At 38.3% G+C, this 25220-nt stretch overlaps 1 pseudogene; it reads right to left on the reverse strand.

Annotated features, from left to right (window-relative positions):
• Positions 1-8372: 8372 nt before the first annotated feature.
• Positions 8373-23327, reverse strand: LOC125930452 (melanoma-associated antigen B16-like; annotated as a pseudogene).
• Positions 23328-25220: the final 1893 nt, after the last annotated feature.

Here is a 25220-nt window from a genome sequence, read left to right on the forward strand (position 1 = left end):
TTGAAATTATGAATTGTAAATTAATACATGTTCTTTCTGTTATCTAAAGGTTTTTTTTAAGTTTATTTATTTATTGTGTGTGTGTGTGTGTGTGTGTGTGTGTGTGTGTATGTGTGTGTGTGAGAGAGAGAGAGTGCCAGTGGATGAGCAGGAGAGGGGCAGAGAGAAAGAGAAAGAGGGAGGGAGGGAGAGAATCCTAAGCAGGCTCCATACTGTCAGCACAGGGCCCAATACGGGGCTTGAACTCATGAACTGTGAGATCATGACCTGAGCTGAAATCAAGAGTTGGGCACTTAACCAACTGAGCTACATAGGCACCCCCTGTTATCTAAAGTTTTAAACCTAATATGAAATGTGAGGTGAAAATTAGTAATTATAAATTTGGGGTGAGAAATTTAGAAATCATTCCCTCATGATAGCAATAGCCTAGACAAAAATGATAAAACAGAAAAAGACCTTGAGTACATGATTGATGTAAAGGTGTATCACATAAACTCTCAAAGTATAATACTCTAACATGCCTTTTCAATTTTAAGTATTTGGAAAATGTCTAAAGGAAACATTAATTTTTATACCTGTTACATCAGTGTCACATGAATGGCACCTGACCATTAATTAAGCATGAAATGAGTTGCATATAGTCTTGTTTTTGCCACAAACCCACTTTGCAGGATATGAAACTATCTTTTGGTGGAAAATGCAATTCCTGACCAATCAGATGTAATCCTGTGGGATTCTCCTGAGCTCTCTTGAAACGACTTAGAAAGCTTAGACTTCTAGATCTTTAGTTTCAGTCTAATCTATTGCCACACAGTTCTTGCACCTGTGTTATTAGGTAGGCAGTCCAACCTCATCTGATCTTTGCCACACAACTTTATGTAGGGTTACTCAATCTCAGCACCACTGGCATTTTGAACCAGTTAAGTTCAGATTTGGTGAGATATAATTGACATAACACTGTATAAGTTCAAGATACACATTGTAATTATTTGATATATGTATATATTGCAAAATTATTACCATGTGAAGGTTAGTTAACACATCTATCACCTCACAGAGTTGCAGTTTTGTGTGTGTGGTGAGAACTTTAAAAATCTTTCTCTTATCAAAAAAAAATCTTTTCCCTTATCAACTTTCAAACATACAGTACACTATTGTTAACTATAGCCACCATCCTATACCTCACATCCCCAGAGTTAATCCATCTTATAATTGGAAGTTGTACCTTTTGACCACCTTCAGCCATTTCCCCCACCCTGATCCCCCATGCCTGGCAACCACCAACTGTCCTCTGTCTCTGTGAGTTCAGTTGAGATCATACAAAATTTATCTTACCCTGACTTATTTCGATTAGTATAATGCTCTCAGGGTTCATTTATGTTGCAAATTGCAGAATTTCCTTCTTTTTCATGGCCAAGTAATATTCCTGTGTGTGTGTGTGTGTGTGTGTGTGTGTGTGTGTGTGTGTTTCTTTATCTATTTTTCTGTTGATAGACATTTAGGTTGATTCCATGTCTTAGCTATTGTAAATAATGCCGCCATGAACATGGGGGTGTAGGTATCTCTTCAAGATAGTGATTGGGTTTCATTTGGATGTATACCCAGAAGTGGGTTTGCTGGATCATATGGTAGTTCTATTTTTAGTTTTTTGAGGAAGCTCCATACTGTTTTCCATAATGTCTGTACTAATTTACATTCTTACTAACAGTATACAGGGTTCCTTTTCCTTCACATCCTCACCAGTCCTTTTTATCTCTTCTCTTTTTTGATTTTAGTCATTCTAACAGGTTTAAGGTGATGTCACATTGTCGCTCTGATTTGCATTTCTCCAATGGTTAATAGAGTTGAGCACCTTTTCATGTACTTATTGGCCATTAGAATATCTTTTTTTTTTTTTTAATTTTACAGTGAGTGAGCAAGGGAGGGGGCAAAAGAAAGAGACAGAGAGAAAATCCTAAGTAGCCTCCACGCTCAGCACGGAGCCCATCATGGGCTCCTACAACCTGAGCTGAATCAAGAGTTGGATGCTTAACCAACTGAGCCATCCAGGTGCCCATAGAATTTCCTTTTTGAGAAAATGTCTCTTCAGGTCCTTTACCCATGATGATGGTGATGGTGATTTTGCTATTGGCTTGTATGAGTTACTTTTGGATTTTAACCTTTTCTCAGATATGTGGTTTACAAATATTTTCTCCCATTTTTAGGTTGCCTTTTCATTTTGTTGATTGTTTCTTTTTCTGTGCAGAAGTTTTTTAGTTCGATGCAGTTCCCTTGTTTATATTTGCTTTGTTGCTTATGCTTTGTGTGTCATATCCATAAAATCATTGCCAGGACTAATTTCAAAGAAAATTTCCCCTGTGCTTTTCATAAGAGTTTTATGGTTTCAGGTCTTGGTTAAGTCTGTATCACGTGGAGCTTTCATGTCCATGAAGGATGTTGAACAGCATCCCTGGACTCAACTCAGAAGATGCTAGTAGTTCCCTCTCTTTCACTTGCAAGAACCAAAAGTGTCTCCAGACATCACCAACTATTCTTTAGTGGGCCAAACTGTGCCCACTTGAGAATCGCTGCTTTTTTCCTTTGTTTGCATTCATATAAAGTTTTTGAAAAATGATGTCAGCAAAACCAATCTTGTCTCCTCTTGTTTGGGATTTGCAGACCCTGTTATGCTTCTCCAACCTTGTCAAGCTCCGGATGTATGGATACCCTATTCTTTTACCTTTTGCACACTGGCCAGTCCTTGCCTGATGTCATCTCACTCTTGTAATAACTTGCCAAAAAGTGGCATGGAGCTGCAAATGCGTAGTGATATCCTGGCTGTTTTTAGCTGCTTCCCTTGGAGCTGTAGGCATGATAGGCATATGATTAATCTTCCAAATTATCACAGGAGACACTGTCACCAAAAGTTTTGTTGCAGCATAGCAAGAGTCACCACATTTTGTGTCCAATCTTCTTGCCACCACAGTGTCCTAATGTTGTTAGGATAACATTCCACTTCTGAGTACTAGTCTTTGTTACAGGTTTGAATGACAAGAAAAAAAAAAGAGATTTTGGAAAGAAGAAACAGTAATGGAAAGATGCAAGAGTAGAAATATGCTTGGTCTATTTGAGTACCAAAATAAAGCCAGTGTGAATGGAACTTACTGGAAAAGGGCTGGAACAATCTGAGACGAAATCATAGAGCGAGGCGAAGGCCAGGCTTGTGGGCTTCTAGCCAGGGTAAAAAGTAAGGATTTGTCCCAGGAGCAATGAGAAGCCATTGGAATATGTTAAGCAGAGAAAGAGAAAAAGTTGGGTCATTCTGGGTACCGTGGGAGAAGTGGACTATAGGGAAATGAGCAGGAGAGGGACTCTGATAAGAAGTTCACACGACATATGATAGTTGATTAGATATGAACTCTAGTCAAAGAGATAGAATAAAATGGATGGGTAAAAGAGAATTTAAAAACAAAGCTAGAAGGAATCCTTGATAAATTGAATATTGGGTGTAATCAAGAGAAATCAAGGATAATTCCTGGACTTTGGCTTATGTAACTGGGGGAAGAGTGGTTTAATTTGTTCAGTTGAAAAGGACTAAGTGATAAAAGCAAGAGTTCTATTTTTTTGTTTTGTCAAATTAAGTTTGAGATGCCATTACTGAACCATGTGGTCATATTAAGTGGCTAATTTGCTATATGATTCAACATTTCCTGAAATATATAAAGAATAGAAATTTTGACTTGAGAGTCATCAGCTTTTGAGGATATCGATAGCCATGGTCCTGAGTAATGGAGAATGAAGAGAAAGGAGCTTAGCATAGGCTCTGGGGCTTAACAATATTTAGCATGTGAGAACAGTAAGAGGGAAAGTAAACGCAACTGACATGGGGCAGAGAAAGGGGTAGAAAGACCCAGAGAACCTGGTTGTTAGGGATGAGAGGTGAATCTTAGGTATACTGCTGATTTCCAGTCCTCTTGCCAGTAGCAGTTTTGGATATACCCTTCCAGGAGGTGTAAGCAGGTGGTTAATACAAGAGGATTCATATTCCTTAAAGGTACTCAAATCCAAACAGGAAGATATAATACTGTTTTGCAAACTGCTTTGTTAACAGTTTGTCTTAAAGATCTTTCCATATCAACACACACACATTGACCTTTTCCATGACTTTATAGTATTTGAAATTTATCTTCAAAGTCTAACCAACTCTCCAAATTTCAGATGTCTCATACAAGAAGGTTCTATTTCTTTGTCTGTTTCTCTCTCTCTCTCTCTCTCTCTCTCTCTCTCTATTAGTATTATAAAGAATAAGAAGCCACCTCAACATGAAACATTCTAATTTGAATTAAGGAGTACTTGGAGCGTCAGATTTGACCTTAACTTTGAGATTTAATAATTGCCAGAATGGAAAGTTATAGGATACCACCAACAACGTTCACATTTCTAGAAGAAAGAAATGTGGAAAAACAAGAGAAAATGTCCCTTGTGTAGGTTTTGCACACTCTAAAGTAATAGAATTAAATGAATACCCTCTGACAACGCAGTGGAGTGGAGAGTTATTAAAACCATCCAGTCATAACCCCTGGCCGCTAAAATCCTGGCTTCAATTAATAAAGCAGCTTACTTTGCTTTTATTGAGTTATTAGTAGAAAAATTCAACCTGGTATTGTTTGAAAAAATTAGTAACCATGAGTGTAAAACATTTCTGCTGTATATTTCTGAACAATTAGGTTTCTTACTGCAACGAAGCAATGAGCCTGATAAAAAGACTAATAGTTGGATGCTTACATTACCATCAAATTATTCAGATTCATTTGTTAGATTGCTTGTAATTGTAAAACAGCTTTTTGTACCGTGGAAATAGAGTTTGTATAATAATAAGTATACAATTAGTCACCATAAACAAACTCATAACTTAAAACAGTAATGACTTTTGAGATAAAAATTTCTTACATCTTTGTTCACTAAGTGATCATTGCATTTAGGCATCATTAATGAAGTGTTAGCAATTCACATAATACAGTTGAGGTGTCATTTTCTTTCTTTAATAGGTTTGTAAAATATGCCAACTAATAAGCATTTTGTGGGTGTTACAGACTTCAACAGTCCTGAAGAGGCTGATTCCTGTGGCAAGTAAGTGCTGTAACAGATGAGAAGAATTTAAGCTACTCCAAAAAAATTCATTCTTATAATGAAATAGGCTTAATTAATTTTTTTTTTTCAATCTTTTGGGATAAACATGCACCCACACCAAGATCTGAGAGCCTGGGGAGGAAAGGAGACTCAGGCCTGGAAAGCTATATCCAGTCTGTGTTCTTTTAACTTGAAATTATGTTCCAAAACCACACAAAGGTCACTCTGTAACTTGGGGTCTATTTTTTTTTTTTTTTTCCTGGGAGGGCTCTTTCTTATCTGATTCACAGGTTCTGTAGCCTCAGGACTTTCCCTTATTCTCATTTTTCTCCCATCTGGTCAAGCCTGTGTGTGTTGTCAAGATTTGTTATCCTTAAAACATTGTTCCTTACATTCTCTTTGCTTTTCTTCTGCTGACAGAAGAGTCTGTGTGATTCTTTCAGCCTGGGCTGAGTCTCTCTTCTCTGATGGTAGGGAAGAAGGATTCATCCTGGGATGTTTTCATTTTTCTCACGGATTGCCACACTACCGTCCTGGTAACCTCAAAGTACGGTTAATAGTTTGCTTTGGTTTCGTTTTTCAGAATTTTGTCTCCTTTCTTCAACAGTTTCCTTCTTCTGTTCTACAGCATGTTGGTTCCTGGCTTTTTCTCTTTTCACTTTGTTCTAGATTGTTCTGGTTTAAGATAATATTTCTCAAAATGTAAGGTCTGAGTTTGGGATTCTTTCCTTTTAACAGTGCTGACTGTTTGTTATTTGCTACTTTTGTTGTTTTGTCACCTTGGCTTGGGGCATGGGCTTCTTAAATTCTGCACCAAACTGCCACTTAGTAGCACATAAGCCCCCAAGGGCAGGATCTCATTTTATAATCCACTATCAGCCTGGTTCAAGATTATTTTGGAATGAAGAATGAGTCTTTCACAATAGTTTTAAGGGTATATTGAATGACAGACAGGTTATAACAGGTATCATCCAGCTCTGGAAACTATTCATTTGAGCGGTGTGGACCTACTAGGTTTAAAGCATCAGTGTATGTGTGTGTGTGCGTGTTTCCATCACAACCTTCAGCTCCTTGTCCAGGTAGACAGTCCTTCTTTCCAGTCCATGGTCTCTCCTGCCCTTCTCACTCCCCACACAAGGCTACTTCTGGACATCTGCAAATCTCAGCCCTGAGAATTGCAGCGGATGAATTTCATTTTAGGCACTTGGACTGATTCAAATGAATGCTACGTGCTAAATATTAAATACTTATATACAGTTCCTCTCTAGAAGATACAGAAGAGGTTTTTCCTCAATCATTTAATAATTTTTCTCAGCATGAACAGTTGCTTGTGCATTGACTAAACAAGGAAGTACATGGCCTGCCTGCTGTACACCTGGCCTTGAGTACCAAGCACAGTCATGACTCGGATAATCCCTGCCCTCACAGAGCCTGTGATCTAGTGAGAGAAGAAAGTAAATACAAATTTTATACATTTGCAACCTGGTTTCATGGATTGGATGAAAACCATTCATGTAGATACATCCTGCAGGATCCAGTCATTATTGATAATAGAGATGAAAGTTCAGAGAAGTCTTTCCATGTTATTACCTTGCAGATTGGAGAAATAGATTGGTGATTGTATTTTTAAAGCAAAATGGTATTGAAATTTTGCCTGAAATTCAAATGAAAATTTTGCATCAAATTTCTGGGCTTTAAGGAGAAAAAAAATATTTGGCAATCCAAGTTATCTTTACTTTTTTAAAAAAAAATTTGTTTATTTCTGAGAGAGAGAGAGAGAGAGGAGAGAATGGGCAGGGGAGGAGCAGAGAGAGAGGGAGACACAAAATCCAAAGTAGGGTCCAGGGTCTGAGCTGTCAGCACAGAGCCCTATGTGGGGCTTGAACCCACAAACCTTGAGATCATGACCTGAGCTGAAGTCTGATGCTTAACCAGACTGAGCCACCCAGGCACCCCTAAGTTACCTTTACTTAAAATAAGAAAGAAGCTTTTCATATTCCATCAGTATAGTACTTAAAGATTCACACCCAACTATTCAAATGCAAAACTCTCATTGAATCCAACAGCTTTCTCTTCTGTTTTTAGCTACTAGTTTATTTTTCCCTTGCTCTTTGAAAAAAAATGCTGCATGCAAATTGCTAGGTACGTTTGGAAAGGTGCAGGCATAAATGGTACTGTCTGGAATTGTTAAAATGCATTCTACCTAAATAGCTGTACCATGGAAGAACATTAACTGGTATTATATTTACTGAATCAGGAAAACTTGCTGTGTTTATCTTAACCTAATATCTTTTCATGATTGTATTTTCAATGTTTTGTCAAGATTTTTGCAAAAGAAAATAAAATTCTGCATTGTTTTTTTCCCCCCAGTAAGCATGGGTTCTAATTTATTAAGATCTATTTATTATACATTCTTGAAAGAGCTAAGTGAATCCATGTATGTATCCTTTAACTTTATGGAATAAGAAATAAAAAAAGAATAGGAATGCCAAGATTTGAGCATCTTTTAGATTTTCTTCTCTATTTTTCCTATTGATCCCAACTATTTTAAAGCAGAATTTTTTCATAGTTCCAAGGAAATGCCTAAAGCAATGCCATGTTCTTATTCTAGATGACAAAATAAGATGGATAGTTTCACAGTTTCTTTTACAAAATAAAACTCTTCCCATTAAGGCTCATTACAGCATTAAATGTGTGACCAATATCATTCATAACCTTGGAGAATTTGAAGTTAATTGAACCTACATTGAAAGAAACAATATTTGAAAAATACATACATCAAAAAATAAAAAGTACAAATTTTCCAAAAAAAAAATTTCAACGTTTTTTATTTATTTTTGGGACAGAGAGAGACAGAGCACGAACGGGGGAGGGGCAGAGAGAGAGGGAGACACAGAATCGGAAACAGGCTCCAGGCTCCGAGCCATCGGCCCAGAGCCTGACGCGGGGCTCGAACTCAGGGACCGCGAGATCGTGACCTGGCTGAAGTCGGACGCTTAACCGACTGCGCCACCCAGGCGCCCCCCCCCCCAAAAAAATTTCAATTTACACATTTCAAATAGGAGATATAGGGCTATGTACTGTGTTCCTTTCTGCCCTACCTCAGACCTAAATTCTATGATCACTAACTGACCTTTTCAAATGAAGTGGAGAATCTGCCTCAGGCTTCACTGGGGGCAAGAGCAATGACTAGTCTTGGCACTAGAATGTGCAGTGGCCACAGATGTAGAGACAGGCCTGGCTGAAATTCTGGCTCAGACTTTCTATTCTTCATCTTGCAAAGCCTGCTCATATTGACATGGGAAAGAACTTGCATCAGTCCCATGAATCCTGGCCAGAAACTCGAGGACTTTGACCTTGGTGGTTTCGTTGTGGGCCCTTAGGCCCCAGAGGAATTCAAATTGTGTAGGATCACTATAGAAACACCTGTTGTTATTCCTGGTACTTTTCCTTCATGACATCTTCAGTGATGAGCTTCCTGGGCTCCCTAAAGACAAAGTGCTTCCTTCCAGAATACATCTATATCAAATTAAAAACTTCCTAGATTTTCTTCAGTGGCACAGTTGCCCTTCACAAAGATCATACCCAGGATAAGTACCAGGATGCTGGGCTTGGGCATGCCCTGTTCACCATTAGGAACCGCATCATATATGAGGCCCAGTTTGATGAGGAGGTCATAGGAGAAGTTGATGGGATCCACTTTCTTCACAGCAAGGCCAAAGCTCACCTCCATGTGCTCAGAGGCTCCCGGGAGGATCTCGGTGAAGCAGTCTTCATACTCTTTGATGATAATCTTCAATGTATCTGCCTTTGTCATTGGTTCTTTCATTTGATACCTGGGTATCATTCTCATCTATGGTGCATTCTTGGAGGCTGGCCCAGACTGTGAAGCGCTATCTTAGTTCTTCTTGGTTATTGGATCCCACACCTGATTTGCTTGATGAGGTGGCTGTGGTGGCATTGGAAGATGAGCAGAAAGTCTGAGGATTCTCAGGAGTCCTAGTTACACTAATATCAGGAGCTTCCTGCAAATTGTGAAGCTTTCGAGGATGGGAAGAACGACTGGTCTCCTCCAGAGCCATGGAGACCTGTGCATCCTGCAGGCCCTGGTCTCACTTCATGTCTGAGTGGGTAGATCATGTAAGCATTGTGGATTCTTCTGGGGTAGAGGTATGTCACTTGTGGATGGCAGTGGGCAGGAGTGTGGACGGGAAGGTGGGCAATGAGGAATCACTGCCAAATGTTGGTAATGGTGCAGAGAAATGATCCACCCATAAACTGCTGGTGGTGATGTAAAATGGTATGGCAACTGCTTTTTTATTATCAGTCATATCCGTGAAGAAGATGTCTTCTTGAGACTGAGTCAATGTAGCTTGAATTTCTGGAATCTGACAGATGTAAATTTTCTTAGGGATATGAAAATATCCTAGAAGGCTCAGTTCTGTCATGTACAAGATGAACTTAGACTTCTTCAACTTTGAGGCATTCAAGAGCATAAAAGATAGATCTCTGGCTTATTAGAAAAGGATAGAAGTCAGGAACAGCCACGTGGAAGAGATGCATAGGGTGACGCAGGGGGAAAGGGCATGGAGCTTACATGCCCTCTCCAGGTGTGCCACACTCCCAAATCCCCACATGTTCCCCAGCCTGGAAATTGTGCATTATTATTTTTAAAACAAGCATTTTTCATTCCACTTCTGTTCCTTTCCATTTGCTAATCCAATTTTTTTATGATAAAGAAGGTACTTATGCATCCTTAAACTGGTGGTCTTCTTTGCTCTTGGTGGCCTGCTTAGAACCAGTCTCTGTACCTATTCTATACACACACACACACACACACACACACACACACACACATATACATATATACATATATATATATACACACACACACATACACACACACACATAAATACATATGTATATACATACACACACACATATATATGTGTATATATATGAAAGCATATGCATTTTATTTTATTGTTTTAACTTGGTTTTTTTTTTAAATATAATTTATTATCAAATTGGCTAACATTCAGGGTGTAAAGCATGCTCTTGGGTTTTGGGGTAGATTCCCATGGTTCATTGCTTAAATACAACACCCAGTGTTCATCCCAACAAGTGCTCTCATCAATGTCCATCACCTATTTCCCCCTCTCCCCCACCACCCATCAACCATCAGTTTGTTCTCTGTATTTAAGAGTCTCTTATGGTTTGCCTCCCTCCCTCCCTCTGTGTAACTATTTTTCCCTTCCCTTCCCCCATGGTCTTCTGTTAAGTTTCTCAAGGTCCACATATGAGTGAAAACATATATATGTCTTTCTCTGACTGACTTATTTCACTTGGCATAATACCTTCCAGTTCCCTCCACATTGATGCAAATGGCAGGATTTCATTCTTTCTCATGGTCAAGTAGTATTCCATTGTATATATAAACCACATCTTCTTTATCCATTCATCAGCTAATGGACATTTAGGCTCTTTGGATAATTTGGCTATTGTTGAAAGTACTGTTGTAAACATTGGGGTACATGTTCTGTAGTCATATTTTTAGATGTTTGATCTTGAACCTAAAGAAATTAGAAAACAGAAGCATGTCAAAACAGTGCTTCTCATCACCTTCCTTCTTCCAGTGTCACTAGAGAGGTTCAAAGCATGTTCTATTTGTACCTGTTAGCCCATCAATGCTTTCTCTGAGAGATGAGAAGCAATAATTCAAGGTCATCTACATGTTACCAACAAACACTCTGGATCTGCTTAAATCCTGTGAGGAGAGAGGGCTGCATGGAATGCTACCTAATGGGGTTTTGGAGTGATGGAGGTCCAGAGCCAATGGCTAAGAAAGAATTCCTGAGACATATTTGGTCCAAAAAAGGTGACTTTATTAAAGCACTGGAACAGGACCTGTGGGCAGAAAGAGCTGCACTGGGGTTGTGAAGAGTGACTGGTTATATACTATGGAAGGAGATAAATTCAAGTTTCTTAAAGAGATTTCCATGTGCTAAAGAAGACTCCCAGATTTCTGGAGGTCTAGCTATTGTCAAGCTAAAATTTTCCCTCTAGCAAAGCATTATCATTAAGACAGTAGGGAGTTCCTGGAGATTAGGCCATGGATGAGATACTTGTAAACTGATGGAGACCATCAGTTTAACCATTTGTTTTCTGTCCTTTCCTTTGTTCTTGGGCAGCCAGGAGTGCCTGAGGAATTTCACACAGATCCCACCTGGGAGTGAGGGGATGGTTTGCTAGCTTGTGCTTTGCCCTCGGTTTGCCTTATGGTCCCTCATCACTACCTACACCTATGTCAGGTCCTGTAGATCTTTGCAGAACTACAAACCCATGGAAGGCTGCCCTGCACATATTTCTCTCAGCCCCATATCTGGGTATCAGGAAAAAGGAGCAAGTTAGACAAACTCAAACTTCCAGTCGCCAGCCCAGGATTCTGCTCCTGACATTGGTACCAAGGGAACTGGTTCCTTCCTTAATTTGTCAAGTCATTATACCACAGCTAGCTTTAGTTGCAGGGGATAAAAGGGCAGGTAAAACCAGATGCAGTCCCTCCTCTCATGTGGCTTACAGTCTAGTAGAAAAGAATTGAAATCAAATAATTACAAAAATAATTGTATACTTACAGCCTGATTGAGTACAGTGATATGAGGGTGAGGAGCTAAAGAGTTTATCCTGGTTGCTGGAGCAGGTAAGCCTTCCCTGAGCAATAATGTCTATGCTAAGTTAATTTGGGAATGGGGCATTGTAATGTGGAGGAAGGATGATCTTGGGAAGGAGGAGAGCATATATAAAGGTACTGTGGTTAGAGGGAGCAAGATGATTGAGGATCTGAGAGAAAACAGCATGGTTGGAGTGTAGAGGGTCAGACAGGGATGGTGTGATGTGAACCTAGAGATGCAGACAGGGGCCAGACCATATCAAGGTCTTGGAATTTAGGGTTTTATTACGAGAGCAATGGGAGGTCATGAAAGGATTTAAGCAAGGGGCTGGTGTGGAGAAAGCACCTTGGAATGGGGTAACATGCCTCAAAGACTCTAGATTCTCTGTGAGTTTAGCCTCCATAAATATTCTAACCTTTTTCTTTCTTTTTCATATTATCGATGTGCAATGTTAATGAACAAATACCAACCTAGTGAAGTTAAAGACCTATTTGGATTTATTCACCAATTCATGAATCAGGCAACATTCCATTTAACAAACAGAAGGGTGCTCCCAGAAGCACCTAAAAATGGAAGTCTTCTATAGGCAGAAATGGGGCAGGACAAGAAAGTTACTAACAAAAGAAAAGACAGAATTGTTTCAGGCAAGGTCACCTTCCCTTAGGGGAAAGGGTAGGAGGTCTTATCAAGCAGATTATCTCCCAAATGCTGATCAGGAAATTCCACACTGATTGGTTTCAAATTCCACTCCTGGGACAGGCTGAAACTGCAATTAAGTTAGGTATGAAGGTGGGGTTTAGCGAGTGACTCCATTTTGGGGCTGTTTCTGCTTAACAATAGTCAAATCTATTTTTATTTTCAAATAAATGATGATGAATCTTTAAATATATAAAGATAAATAATTGCCAACGGGAGACCAAAAAGGTACTATTACTGAGAAAACAGAAAAATTATTGAATTATTTCTCTAATGAAAATTTCTACTATACTATTTGCCTTGATCATTCTGAAATTTTGTCCCTTTTAAGATGACAGATTGTATTCTTTTAGTGCCTACTCTATAAAACACTAATTTGTTTTTATCATGTTTGAACTACTTTTATACTCAAGGAGTGCCCCAATCTCTTTCATGTTCAGACAATCCAAATCCTTACTTACTTACTTACTTACTTACTTACTTACTTATTTATTATTTTTAGTATTACCTCCTCCCAGCCTTTATACATCTGGATCAGAAATGCCAGTTTCTTTGAGGATATTACTCTGCAAGTCCATTCATCCCTACTTAGTCAAGTCTTCAAAGAAATGGAATAACATAGCCAAATATTTACTTACTCACACTTCTCTTACATCTGTCTTTTTTTTTTTTTAATTTAAATCCAAGTTAGTTAACATATAGTGTAATAATGATTTCAGGAATAGAATTTAGTGACTCATCACTTACATTTAACACCCAGTGCTGAGTTTAACAAGTGCCCTCCTTAATGTCCATCACCCATTTAGCCCATACCCCCATCCAGCACCCTGCCAGCAACCCTGAGTTTGTTCTTTGTATTTAAGAGTCTCTTATGGTTTGTCTCCCTCTCTGTTTTTATCTTAATTTTGCTTCCCTTCTGCTATATTCTTCTGTTTTGTTTCTTAAATTCCACATTTGAGTGAAATCACATATTTGTCTTTCTCTGACTTATTTCGCTTAGCATAATACACTTTAGTTCCATCCACATTGTTGTAAATGGCAAGATTTCATTCTTTTTAGTGGCTGAGTAATATTCCAGTGTGTGTGTGTGTGTGTGTGTGTGTGTGTGTGTGTGTGTGTGTATACATACACCATATCTTCTTTATCCATTCATCAGTTGATGGACATTTGGGCTCTTTCCATACTTTGCTATTGTTGACAGTGCTGCTGTAAACATTGGGGTGCATGTGCCCCTTCAAATCAGCACACGTGTATCCTTTGGATAAATACCTAGTGGTGCTATTGTCAGGTCATAGGGTAGTTCTATTTTTAACTTTTTAAGGAATCTCCATACTGTTTTCCAGAGTGGCTGCACCAGTTTGCATTGCCACCAGCAGTGCAAAAGGGTCCCTTATTCTCCACATCCTCACCAACATCTGTTGTTGCCTGAGTTGTTAATTTTAGCCATTCTGACAGGTGTGAGGTGGTATCTCATTGTGGTTTTGACTTGTATTTCCCTGATAATGACTGATGTTGAGCATCTTTTCTGTGTTTGTTAGCCATCTGAATGTCTTCTTTGGAAAAGTGCCTATGTCTTTTACCCATTTCTCTACTGGATTTTTTTTGGGGGGAGTGTTGAGTTTGATAAGTTCTTTATAGATTTTGGATACTAAACCCTTTATCTGATATGTCATTTGCAAATATCTTCTCCCATTCCATCAGTTGCCTTTTAGTTTTGCTGATTGTCAAAGATTAGTTAGCCATATATTTGTGTGTCCATTTCTGGGTTCTCTTTTCTGTTCCATTGATCTAAGTGTCTGTTTTTGTGCCAGTACCATACTGTCTTGTTTATAGCTTTGTAATACATATTGAAGTCCAGAATTGTGGTGCTTCCAGCTTTGGTTTTCTTTTTCAGGATTGTTTTGGCTATTTGGGGTCTTTTCTGGTTCCATACAGATTTTAGAATTGTTTGTTTTAGCTCTGTGAAGAATGCTGGTGTTATTTTGATAGATAGGGATTGCATTGAATATGTAGATTCCTTTGGGTAGTATCGACATTTTGACAATAGTTCTTCTAATCTAAGAGTTTGGAATGTTTTTCCATTTTTTTGTGTCTTCGATTTCTTTCATAAGCTTTCTATAGTTTTCAGTGTTTAGATTTTTCACCTCTTTAGTTAGGTTTATTCCTGGTATTTTATGGTTTTTGGTGCAATTGTAAATGGGATCAATTCCTTGTTTTCTCTTTCATTTGCTTCATTATTGGTGTATGGAAAGCCAACTGATTTCTGTATATTGATTTTATATACTGTGACTTGGCTGAATTCTTGTATCTGTTCTAGGAGTTTTTTTGGTGGAATCTTTTAGGTTATCCACATAGAGTAACATACCATCCACGAAGAGTATAAGTTTGACTTCTTCCTTGTACATTTTGGTGCCTTTTATTTCTTTTTGTTGTATGATTGCTGAGGCTAAGACTTTCAACCCTATGTTAAATAGCAGTGGACAGTGGTAAGAGTGGACATCCCTGGTGTGTTCCTGACCTTAGGGGGAAAGCTCTCAGTTTTTCCCCATTGAGGATATTAGCTATGGGTCTTCATATATGAGATATTGAGGTATGTTGAGGTATGTTCCTTCTATCCTTACTTTCTTGAGGGTTTTTATCAAGAAAGGGTGCTGTATTTTGTCAAATTCCTTTTCTACATCTGTTGAGAGGATCATGTGGTTCTGATCTTTTCTTTTATTAATGTGATATATCATATTGATTGATTTGTGGATGTTGAACAAGGTCTGCATCCCAGGAATAAATCCCACTTGATTGTGGTGAATGATTCTTTTAATATGTTGTTGGATCCGGTTTGCTAGTATCTTGTTTAGAATTTTTTCATCCAGGGGTGCCTGGGTGGCTCAGTCGGTTGAGTGTCCGACTTCAGCTCAGGTCATGATCTCGCAGTCTGTGAGTTCAAGCCCCACATCGGGCTTTGTGCTGACAGCTTGGAGCTCGGAGCCTGGAGCCTGCTTCAGATTCTGTGTCTCTCCCTCTCTCTCTCCATCCCTCCCCCACTCATGCTCTGTCTCTCTCTGTCAAAAATAAATAAACATTAAAAAAAATTTTTTTTTAAGAATTTTTTTCATCCATGTTCATCAGGGAAATTGGTCTGTAGTTCTTTTTAGTGAGATCTTTGTCTGATTTTGGAATCAAGGTAATGCTGGCTTCATAGAATGGTTCTTTCATTTCTGTTTTTTGGAACAGCTTCAAAAAGAATGGGTGTTAACTCTTCTTTAAATGTTTGGTAGCACTCCCCTGGAAAGCCATCCGGCCCTGGACTCTTGTCTTTTTGGGAGATTTTTGTTTACTGATTCAATTTCTTTACTGGTTATGTGTCTGTTCAAATTTTCCATTTCTTTTCTACTTCTATTTCTTTCTGATTCATTTTTGGTATTTTATATGTTTCTAGGAATTTGTCCATTTCTTCCAGATTGCCCAATTTGTTGGCATATAATTGCTCATAATAGTCTTTTACTATTATTAGTATTTCTGCAGTGTTGGCTGTGATCTCTCCTCTTTCATTCATAATTTTAGTTGGGTCCTTTCCTTTTTCGTTTTGTTCAGTCTGACTAGGGGTTTATCAGTTTTGTTAATTCTTTCAAAGAACCAGTTCCCGGTTTTTTTGATCTGTTCTACTATTTTTTGTTTTGTTTTGTTTTCTGATATCATTGATTTCTGCTCTAATTTTTATTATTTCCCTTCATCTGCTGGTTTTGGGCTTTATTTACTGTTCTTTTTCCAGCTCTCTTAGGTGTAAGATTAGGTTGTGTATTTGAGACCTTTCTTCCTTCTTTAGGAAAGCCTGGATTGCTGTTTACTTCCCTCTTATGACCACATTTGTGGCATTCCAGAGGTTCCGGGCTGTTGTGTTTTCATTTTTATTGACTTCTATGTACTTTTTAATTTCTTGGTTAACCCATTCATTCTTTAGTAGGATGTTCTTTAACCTCCAAGTATTCATAGTCTTTCCAGATTTTTTCTTGTGGTTGATTTCGAGTTTCATAACATTGTGGTCTGAAAATATGCAAGGTGTGATCTCGACCTTTTTGTACTTGTTGAAAGCTGATTTGTGACCCAGTATGTGATCTATTCTGGAGAATGTCCCATGTACACTCGAGGAGAATGTGTATTCTTTTGCTGTAGGATAAAATGTTCTGAATATATCTGTTAAGTCCATCTGGCCCAGTATGTCATTCAAAGCCATTGTTTCCTTGTTGATTTGCTGTTTAGATGATCTGCCCATTGTTTTAAGTGGGGTGTTAAAGTTCCCTATTATTATGGTATTATGATCAATGAGTTTCTTTATGTTTGTGATTAATTGATTTATATATTTGGTTTCTCTTCATTGGGAGCATAAATATTCATAATTTTTAGATCTCCTTGGTGGATAGATCCCTTAATTATGATATAATGCCCTTTTTCATCTCTTGTTACAGTCTTTATTTTAGAATCTAGTTTGTTTGATATAAGTGTGGTTACTCCACCTTTCTTTTGATGACCATTAGCATGATAGATGATTCTCCATCCCCTTACTTTCAATCCGCAGGTGTCTTTAGGTAAAAAATGAGTCTCTTGTAGGCTCTTAAAAACTGAGAATAAACTGAGGGTTGATGGGGATGGGAGGGAGGGGAGGATGGGTGATGGGCATTGAGGAGGGCACCTGTTGGGATGAGCACTGGGTGTTGTATGGAAACCAATTTGACAATAAATTTCATATTAATAAAAAAAATCCAAAATAAATAAATAAATAAAACAATAGGTTATGCCACAGTGTTGACTTTTAGATAGTCCATACAATTTTTCTTGTTACACAATATGATTTTCTGACAAGTCGAACAAGTGGTATTTTTATTGCAGAGGAGTCCTCTAAAAATAAATCTTTCATATTTGGTTAAATAAAATAAAATAAAATGACTCTTGTAAGCAGCATATAGATGGGTCTTGTTTTCTTATCCATTCTTATACCCCATGTCTTTTGATTGGAACATTTAGTCAATTTACATTTAGAGTGAGTACTGAAATATATGAATTTGGTGCCATTATGTTAACTGTAGAGTTTCTGGTGATGTTCTCTGGTCCTTTCTAGTCTTTATTGCTTTTGGTCTTTTTTGTTTTGTTCATCTTTACTATACTCAAAGAGTCCCCCTTAAAATTTCCTGCAGAGCTGGTTTAGTGGTCTTAAACTCCTTCAGTTTTTGTTGTTGTTGTTGTTGTTGGCTTTGTTTTGTTTTGTTTGGTCTGGGAAACTCTCTTCTATTTTGAATGACACCCTTGCTTGATAAAAAATTCTTAGCTGCATATTTTTACAATTCAGCATGTTGAATATAAACTGCCACTCCTTTCTGGTCTGCCGAATTTCTGTGGATAGATCTGCTGTGAACCTGATCTCTCTTCCTTTATAGGTTAAGGACTTTTTTTCCCCTTGCTGCTTTCATAATTCTTTCCTTGTTTGTGTATTTTGTGAATTTGACTTTGATATGCCTTGCTGATGGTAGGTTTTTGTTGAATCTAATGGAAGTTCTCTGCTTCTTGGGTTGTGATGTTCTTCCCCAGAATAGGAAAGTTTTCCAGTTTAATTGCTCACATAAACCTTCTGCCCATTTTTCTCTCTCTTCATCTTCTGGGACTCCTATGTTTTGGATGTTCTTCCTTTTTAATAAGTCACTGAGCTCTCAAAGTCTTATACCATGATCTTTTGTCTTTGTTTCCCTCTTTTGTTTTGCTTCATTATTCTTTATAATTTTATCTTTTATATTGCTGATTCACTGCTCTGCTTTGTCTGTCCTTGCCATTGTGGCATCCATTTGAGATTACACCTCAGTTATAGCATTTTTAATTTCAACCTGATTAGAGTTTATTTCTTTGATCTCCACAGAAAGGTGTTTTCTATGTTTTTTTAAAACCCAGTTAGTATTCTTATTATTGTGGTTCTAAATTCTAGTTCAGACATTTAGTATATCAGTGTTGATTATGTCCCTGTCTGTCATATCTTCCTGTTCTTTCTTTTGGGGTGAATTCCTTCATTTTGTCATTTTGGATGCAGCAAAAAAAAAAAAAAAAATGATAAAATTAAAAAATTTAAAACAAAACAAAAAATAAATAAAGGAAGCTAGATACTAGGTGTGTTTCAGTCTTCTTGTTGAAAGAAGCTTGATACAATAGAGAAAAATGGAAAGGAAAGAAAAAGTAAGAAAAAATTGAAAAATTAAACAATAAAATTGAATAAAATAAAAGAAATGAAATAGAGTAAAAAATTTTTAAAAATAAAAGATAAAGTAAAAAAACAAAAACAAATTTTTCTTTTTCTGTATCCAAGAAAAAGAGAGAAGAGAAAGAAAGAAAAAAGAAAACAATGTAAGCAAGAATAGAAGCAAAGAAAACAAACAAGTAAGTGAACCCAACAGAATAAAACCCAAATGAAGTTACATCCAGTTTTCCCTCATGAAACTATGAAACACTCTATAGTCTGTACACTAAGCAGGTGGAGTGATTTGTGCTTGTCTTCTGGGGGATGTGCTTGGAGGGCGCAGTTTGGTGGGACTTGGTGTAACAGCTCCATTCTCCACTAGCTTAGCTTACTGGGGTGGACCCCTGTGTGTGGGGATGGGGGAGAGGTAGGTAGAAATGGCTTTGCCCAGCTCCCTAGTCTCTGGCACAGGAAGTTTGCACTCTTATTGACCTGCTATCAAGCACCCCTCCTTTGTCTTAGGCTTCTGTCCACTCCCTGCCTCTACCCTACCCGTGTCTAAGCTGTTTGTCTGACAGGAATCACCTCCCTCCACAGTTTTATCTCAGATGGCTTGTGTTACAAAACCCCACACTTCAGAAGCCCCTGCAGCTTGGACCCATGCTGACTTTCTGAGGGTTGGTCTCACTGAGCAGTGGCTGGGTGCCTGCTTGCCACAGAAAATATTGATGTAATAGTGCAGTGGCAGAGGTTCAAAGAATAAGGCAAATCACAAAACACAGCTGGTGCCACATTTCCCTGCACTCTGGCATCTTTGTCTCAATACCAGCAAACATGGCTGCTCTCCAGGGTCACAGGGTCACTAGGACCTTTGCCCGTGGGGAGGCCCTATGGCCTCTACCAAATGCACTCCAAGCATGGTAACCGCTTCTCCCCATGTGGCACATGGACTCCTCAGACCGGATTGTCTTCTCCTGGGGATTCTCCCTACTTCCTCACCAGAGCACTCCCAGGCACTGAACTCTGAAACTTCAAACACTGTGCTCCAATGTTGATAGAATCCTGGTGGTATTGAAACCTTCTCCTTTCTTCCAATCAATGGTCTTGGGGAACATATTTCTAGTTCAGTATCCTGTGAATGGTTTCACTCTTTATCTCTCTTTCTCTCCAGCTACTTTCAGGGGGAGTGATTTTCTTGCATGATCCCAGTGCACCACACTCTCCCCTTTTTCTTTCTCTGTTCTCTGTAAAAAAAAAAAACCTCCCTACCCTCCATGGATTTTCTCTCCCCCAGTTCACCTCTCTACACTGTGTACCTGCTGAGTTTTGTGGCTCAAGTTATGCAGACTGTTGCATTAATCCTCAGATCAATATCCATGTGTTCAAAATTATTTGGTGCTGGTCTAGCTGCATTTCAGGGACAGTACAAGCTCAGGGTCTCCATGCTGCTCCAGCATCTTAACTACTCCCTTGTCTTAAGTCTGTCTTAATTAATCTTTACTCTTTGTGGCTTAAGGTCCAAATGGAAAGGTGAATTATCTGCAAATGTCCTACATGTAGGGAGGTATTTCAGTTAGAGGTTGTTGGTTGCAAGTAACAGACCAATAAAAGATGAATGTATTAGAAGAATTTGCTCACCAGGTTTCAGAAGGAACAAGAATCAGGGCTATTTTAGCATCTCTGTAGCAGTCTTATCAGGGGGCTTTGGAGACACTTTGCTTCACGTGTTTGAGAGATGAATACATTAATGTATTGTGGCAATGGCTTCATCTTAACATTGTAAGTATAATTTAAAATACCAAAAAGAGGGGTGCCTAGGTGGCTCAGTCAGTTGAATATCTGACTCTTGATTTCAGCTAGGGTCATGATCCCAGGGTTGTGGGATGGACCCTTATATTGGGCTGTGTGCTGAGCATGGAGCCTGCTTAAGGCTCGCTCTATCTATCTATCTATCTCTCTGCTCCTCTCCCTTGCTCTCTCTCTCTTTCTCCCTTTCTCCCTTTCTCCCTCTCCACCACCACCACCAAGATGCCAAAAAAAAGGTCAAAAATCCAAATAAAAAAGAATCTAGCACACAGAAAAGAACCTACTATTCATATTTTTGGAAGGCAACCTGACTGTATAATTATAGCTTGGAAAATTATCATGTCCTTTGATCCAGTAGTCTTAACCTCATAACAACTAAAAAAAAAAAAGGTTTGTGTTAATAAGTTTACACTTTTGGCATTTTTCCAAAATGGATTTGACTTTCATTTGGAGAATACCTTCATAAATTATGATTGTATGGAATTGAAAATTTGATCAACATTTCAAAATATTTTGGATAGCTTTGTGACCATGGGATTGATTTAATACTCTCAATCAAATTTGTGACTTAGGGTTTCAGCAATCCCTCCCAAGGGGCACCATTCCTAAAGATGTGCAGTCTGAGTACATGACTTAGGCAGAAAACATTAATTCACAAACAGCTGCATTAAAGCCAGCTCCCTGAATCTGAGACTCACAAATATACCTCTGCGTCCAGCTAAGACTGCTTTAAACTTGGAATTTGAATCAAACTTAGCACCAAGTCTTATGAAGTGAAAGGTCACTTATTTAATGGCATAGTTTTAATTAAATGATAATGGTTCTTTGTGTTATATAAAAAGAAAGTAAGCAAGTTCCAAAATGGAAGACTGAAAAACTAATTCTCATGAGGAAATCAGACTTAGGAACACGGACAGCAAAGTTCTTATTAATCACTTTTTTTAATGAAAATTTATTTTGTTCCATTTGCCTCTGCATTAACTTTTATAATGGAGTATATTTCCTATATTTATATTAAGTTTTTAATTACAGTAAGTGTTGCTGAATCATCTTACCCAGAATGTGCAAAACAGAACAGGAATACTGAAGACATATTGCTATTGGAACTTAAGATAAACTGTATTGATCATGAAAAGTCACTTTTCAATACTTACTATTTTAAAAACAAATTTTTAAGTTATATAATATTAATGCAAACTCAAAACTATTTTTGCTTCATTATTGGCCATTTCTCTCTCAAACTGAAAATGCTTCTTGTCTCTGTAGATAAGGCTATAAATGTTCATTATTCAGTTTATGGTTAACTATGGTTGGTTAATTTAAATAATAGGAAGTAGAGCAACTTTGTGGAGATTCTCACTAACGTGAAAATAAAGACAAATTTAATATGCACATAGATAGGCTGGTCCATTGTTTATGTTTGGGTGATCTGGTACTGGTTGCTCCCCTCTTTTCAACATTTATCTATCTCTATCTCTTCCTTATTTTCATTTTCTGTAAAAACTTTAAACCTGGTTTTAGCCAAATTGTTCTACTGAAAATGTTGTGAGAAATCCAACGATTTTTAACTGCTAGTACCAATAATTTTTAATATATTATTAACTGAAGTTTAACATAACACGTTGAAAATTACATAGATCGTAACTGTACGTCTCAATGAATTCTCTCATCTAAAAGTAACCACTATCCTTACCTTTTATGGTTTAGTTTTGCCTGAGTTTTAAACTTCATGTAAATACAATTCATACAATTCTCTCTTTCTTCTTTGCTCCACAGTGCATTTAAAAACACTTTTTTTATTGTTTATTTAAAGAGAGACAGACAGAGCACAGATGGGGGAGGTGCAGAGAGAAAGGGAGACACAGGATTTCACGTAGGCTCTAGGCTCTGAGCTGTCAGCACAGAGCCCTATGTGGGGCTCAAACACGTGTGTGTGTGTGTGTGTGTGTGTGTGTGTGTGTATATGTGTATATAGATAGATATAGATAGATATCAAAAGGAGTGGAGTGGATTGCTATGTCGTAGAATAAATATTCCAACTTCTGTGGACAATGCCAAATTTTTCTCAAAATGGTGGTAACAGTTTATGCCTCAACCAGTGGTATATGAGACTTCGTTATACAAACGTTATTCTGAATCTTGACTTTTCACTCTTTCAGTAGGTGATTAGTAATATCTCACTGCATTTTTATTTGCACTTCCCTGATTACTAATGAAATTTGTCACTTTTAACACTCTGTTTGGATTTCTTTCTTTTTTCTTTTTTTCTTTTGTGTGTGTGTGTGTGTGTGTGTGTGTGTGTGTGTGTGTGTGTAGTGCTGTTTCAAGGCTCCTCCTCATTTTTTTTAATGGGCTGATTTTTCCTATTGTTTTGTAGTTATATGTATCCCCATATCTCCTCCCAGTCTGTGGCTTGCCTTTTTACTGTCTTAAATGTGTCTTTTGATCAACATACATTTTTAATTTCAATGAAATCAAATTTGTCAATTTTTCCCTTTGCTGTTAGTGTTACCAGTAGGAGTGTCTGCATTGTATGAATGGAAGTCTCAGTTCTTGGGTTCCCTAGGTAAAGATTTATGCGAGGATTCTGCAGTGGAATAAAGACAGAAGGAAAGTAGCAAGCACAAAACAGTTTATTAAAGGAGAAGTACACTCTCAAGGTGGGAGAGCAGGCAGGTTTCCAACACGGTACCAGCCCAGAGGTTGTTTGGGGATTGGACACTATTGGGACTTTCTGGGCTGGGAGGAGCTGTGGCACACAAGGGGGTGGTTTCTAATGGAGGCTGTTTCCAATCATTTTCAACCATTGACAAGATTTGTACCAGAACTGTCATGGCAGTCTTTCTCCAGTGGGATGGAGGGCCATGCTCTGCACCTGGGGCTCTTGGTCTGTCAGCCCCAAGGTCTTGGAAGCAGCAGGATCTGGATGTTGTGTCCCAGGTTTCTAATGTGTAACCTATTTATCACTCTTCTTGTCTCCCCTCCGCTCCTGTCTCTGTAATCATTCCCTCCCCCACATCAAGGTCGAGGGACTCTGCCTGGGGGTGTTCCTTCCACTGCTCACATCTAGCTTCTACCTAATATTAGTACTTTTTACATTCTGTTGAAGAAGTCATTTTCTTATCCTGGAGGCATGAGGGTATTTCCTATATCATCTTCTAAATGTTTTATTGATTTACCTTTTAAAAATCACTTTTGGATATTGTGGGGATTAGAGAACAAGTCAAACAAGGCTTGTATAGAGTGTTATCTAGGAAAAGTGGAGATCTTAAGTTCGATATAAATGGTTCCAATGCAAGGACCCAAGCAGCTTTTACTGAAAAAAAAAATTACATAGACTGAAGTTCAGAAGAAGGGAGATATAAATAGCATTTTGAAGGACAATGGTGGTTGTGGATCCTGGCATTAGCGGGCTTTGTGATTTGCTACTAATTGGATTGCAGTATTCCTGAGTGTGTTAAGGAATGAATTGTTTTGGGATGTGAGGGATGCAAACCCAGCTTCCCTGAAGACCATAAGGGGGAGCAGCTCACCTTACTCAGAGAAAGGGCTTTGAACGCCTTCCTTGTAGGAAAGGCAATATATTTCAGCTAAGAAATAGATGTTTGGAGAAAGTCATAGTGCTGTTTTTTCATAGTTGGATTTTTATCTGAATTCTGGTGTGTTTTTCACTGAACAGAAACTAAAACATGAGCCATTTCACTGAAAGAAAAAAGTATCGAGGAAGTCAGCTTCACAATTTCTTAAAATGGAATCTATTCTACAGTTGTTCTTTTTTAAAATAACTCCAATTTCATACTTCCCAATCAGCAGTATTTTCATGAAATAGCTAACAAATGAAATAAAACTATTTATAAATATGAAGACAAATACACTGGTTCCACTTGCCTTGTTAAATTAGCTTCCAAACAAAGTGGTTTCAGTACTCTTGGTTGAAGAAATTATTAATGATTAATCAGGATTTCTGGAAAGGAGCAAGACTTGAACTGTGTCATTAATGAGTTTGATTTTGTCATTTGAAAGAGCTTGAGTGAAGGAATAACAGAAGTGTGTAAGACATGGGTTGGGCTAGGTCCTTGATGGGTGGGAGATGGCAGGAAGGTTTTCCAATTTAAGTGAGGCCTGATTTGGAGGCCATCGAAAACTGGGCAGAGGCAGTGCATTTGATGCATCAGAAAATGTGGGAAACTATTGGCGAAATTGAAGAGTGATGAAAATAGTATTTAAGAAAGGCTACCTGTGCAGTGGTGAGTGGAAGAAGCTGCAGTGGTGATTCTTTGGACAGCAGGTCAGTGAGGAGTGTATGTGGTCAGGCAGGATAGACAGGTGCTTTCAAATCAGAAAAGCCTAGCCTCTCTGAGGCTCCTTTTTCTATGTCATTGTTTTCAAGGCAGTTGGTCAATAATCATTTGCTAGCAAGTGATTGAAAATTAAATCTAGGTTTAAAAACAGAATTTTTAAAACTGGACAATTACTGGATTGACTTCCAAAGCTAAGGGAGAGCTGAGTAGCCAACTGTTGGGAAAACAAGAACTGAGGCAGCTGGGGCTGGGGGCAGTGGTATTCAAGAAATGGAACTAGAGATTTAAAACCTGTGGGAACTTTTTTCATCTCTGAGGAAGAGCAGGGTGCAGGGTGGTTTCCACTATGGAGTAATGAAGGTGGGTACTGGTGACTGTGCCCACTCACCTGTTCCTAGTTCTTTCACCAGCAAGAACAGACTCTTC

This window comes from Panthera uncia, chromosome A2 (assembly GCF_023721935.1).
Source record: "Panthera uncia isolate 11264 chromosome A2, Puncia_PCG_1.0, whole genome shotgun sequence".
In the NCBI taxonomy this organism is placed as follows: Eukaryota; Metazoa; Chordata; class Mammalia; order Carnivora; family Felidae; genus Panthera; species Panthera uncia.